Source organism: Nannospalax galili, unplaced genomic scaffold, assembly GCF_000622305.1.
Source record: "Nannospalax galili isolate Female #2095 unplaced genomic scaffold, S.galili_v1.0 scaffold11, whole genome shotgun sequence".
NCBI lineage: Eukaryota > Metazoa > Chordata > Mammalia > Rodentia > Spalacidae > Nannospalax > Nannospalax galili.
The window spans coordinates 5,210,189-5,213,544 of NW_008330735.1; positions in this window are offsets into that span (position 1 = coordinate 5,210,189).

A 3,356-nucleotide genomic window follows, 5' to 3' on the forward strand; every position below is an offset into this window, starting at 1 on the left:
AGCTGCTGACCTGTACATATGCACCGGTACATTAAAACCAATTTGAACAGTGGATTAGCTTGTCTTCTGAGGAATAATTCCTCTACTTTTAAGCAGTTTTCAAAGTTAAATTCGTAATGGTTAGTTATTATATGCACTTTGGAGCCAGAATGCCTGGGTTTGAGCATCAGGCTTTGCCATTTGGTAGCTGTCCATTCTAAGGCAAGCCTCTTAGGTTTTCTTTCCTCTCCTAGAAAATGAGAATGATGTGGGTATCCACCTCAGCACCACTGAGTGGGCACAGATAAATTAGGACAGTGGGTGGCCCCTGACAATCACTCTGTACATGTTAGCTGTAGTTGTTATTCAACTAAGCAGAGCTCGTATGGAATTCTACCTTCCATACACTCACCCACCAGGCCCCATTCTAATTTCTTGTTGGTCATCATGTCTCAGGTGGACATTTCCAGGTAGATCAAGTTAATGCTAAACCTACAATTTTGCTAATGTTTATGGTACTGAAACTCATCCCCTAAACTTTATGGCCTTTCTAGCAGATTTTAAGTCATGATTGGGAAACTCCCCAGCCCTTTATCTCTATTACAGCATGCTGGGGGTAGGGGGAGCCAGCTGTTGATACTATAGAACGAATGAGGATATGGTGGGGCCCAGGGGTGTTCTCTCAGGTGCTGGACTGAACATCAACTTAGGGGAAGTTTCCCATCCTGGATTTCCCTGCCTTTAGCTGCAGAGCATTCTGGAGATGCTGGTGGAACAATAAAGGGCTCCATTCCAAGCCCTCTGCCATATTGGAGTCCCAAGCATCTCTGGCAATCTCCTTCATGTGTGATGCTTGCAGATCCTGAAGGGAAAGTTCTTTCCACCTAGAAAAAAGACGGTGAGGTGACAGGCTGCCAAAGTCAGAGACTGGCCTTCCCAAAGTCAACCATAAATCAAGATGACCACGGTGTCACAGATGCCAGCTCTGGAGTCCTGAGGGAGTGTGGGCCTGGTGACAGGAGACTACCTCTTCCCAGCCCGTCTGCTGCCAGGGAAGCCCTGCATGTGGCTGCCCACTGCCACTGAGGAAGCCTTCCTGCTGTTTAATGAGGGCTAGCTTGCCCTGGGAAGGAGGCCCTGGCCTACACATCTGTCTCATCAAAGAGGTCAGAGGCTTAGGATACAAAAGTCTCTCAGGCCTCCATTCTCCGGCCTTTATCGCTCCCAGAAGCCATCCTGTTAATGTGCTCAAACAGCCGTGACTTTGCTTCTGCTGTGTTTGAGCTCAGCTGGGTGAGGAGGGAAGGAGTGGCAGGGGCAGCCCTTTGAGTGTCTCAGACTTCGCACTTGGCTGCCTGTCCTAGGGAGGACGGAACCATGACTCAACTGGGTTAGAATGTTTTGTTAGTCAATCCCTGTTTTACTTTAAAACCACCAAAGTCCCTAAGAAATAGCCGTGAGAGAACTTGGAGGAGAGCTGCCTCACAAATAATTTGCTTACAGGGTACAGACCATGATGTGAAGAACAAGTTCCAGACCAGAAGGCTTCATTCTGGTGGCTGTGCACCTGGAGGTGCTAAGGTTTTACAGAAAATCAAGAAGCATCAATGCTTTAATTTGGAAGGATTGAGATGATGAGGTAGCATCTGCTGTGGAGTTGTGGAACTCCAACCTCATTCGTCCATTTAGGAGCTGACTCCAAACTAATTGCTTCACCTTTATGCATCTCAGCCTCCTCATCTGTCAAGGGGATTAACAATCCTGGAAAGAGAATCACAGAACAAATGATGAACTGTGTTTTATCTCCTCTCGTGCTCAGTACACAGACAGCCACTGGCAGCCAGGTATCAGGCATTTAAGAAAATGTGTCAAAGAAGAAGCTAACACATTGAATGCCTTTCCATTGAAGTGACTGTTGTTCCCTTTTGGTTTTGTAAAGGTGTCAACAATTGCTGCTTCCTGATGGTGGTGGCAGATGTGACACAGCCTAGTTGTGTGGTACCAGGAAGCCCTGGTATCTGCAGCCATGTAGCTTAAGCACTGTGCTAGGCAGAGACAGCCTGATGGCCAGGGGACAACATGCCTGACCAATGGCATGAGAGTATCTAGCACACTCCAGCTAGTGCGATTAATACTGTAGAAATGATAGGTCCAGATCATAACTCCCACTCTCCACATGCATTGTCTTAGGCAGGTGAACCAAAGAGTGTTAATTTTATTTACCTGAGGGTTTGTGGGGAGTGAGTGGGTAGATGTGATTGCATAGGTTTTATACTGAAGAGGGTATAGAGCATGAAATAAAAGAAAAACAAAGTAACAATGATATGCATGTTCTGAGCCCTGGATATAAACTCAGCCCTTTCTCCCCCACCCAGGGAAAGCAATTTAGCAAATAACATTGCTAGAGGAATAATCTTGAATCAGTTTAAAAACCATCCAAAACTCATCTATACATAGTCATTAAGGGTAACACATTATTTTTGAGTGGCCTCATCACTGTTGCTACTGAGAAGTTCTTTAAAGCAGACATGTTACTTTCCTTGGGTCTGCATAAAGTCTTTCTCAGTTCCCTGCTGCTGCTATAACAAATGACCACAAGCTTAGTGACTTACACCAACACAGGCTTATAATCTTACAATTCGCAAGTTCTGAGGCCCAACATGACTGCTGGGGGGATGTAGCTCAGTGGTAGAGCACTTGACCAGAATGAATGAGGTACTAGGTTCAATATCTAGAAATCCAACATGGATTTCAGTGGCTAAAGCCAAAGTATTAGCAGGGCATTGTTTCTTCTGGAAACTGGGAGGAAAGAAGGGAGAAACATCAGAAGAGAGTTCCTGTGGTTATGCTGGGCCCACCTCCAACATCTGTGATGATCTCCCTACCTGAAGACCAGGTGATGAGAAACCTTAATTCCCTTCGCAACCCTGTTTTCCACTTGCTGTGTCATGCAGAGCCAAAGGTCCCAGTTACTAAGATGTGGACATGTTTGGTGGCAGTGGGGTGGTGTTTTGGCTACCATATAGGATAACCTTAGAACTTGTCAAAAACAATGTAAAATTCATTCACACATATTTCTGCTTTAATCACTATCATTAGCAAACACACCATGAGAAAACTGACAGCTGATATGATTGGTAACCCTAAATCTTGAAAAGAGGTAACCCTAAAATCTTTTAAGGATTAGATAAAAGCTCCCAAATATTTTCAACATTTTTGGCCTTTGGAATGGAGTAGGTTGCTAAGGGGCCCAAGGACACTGTGAGTTTTAGCCAAGAAACTGGCTACTTTTCCTTGGGGTCTTTTTACACTAACTGCCTAGCCAATTCCTACCTCCTATTCTTATCACACCATCCTTTGAAGGGGTTACCCAGATT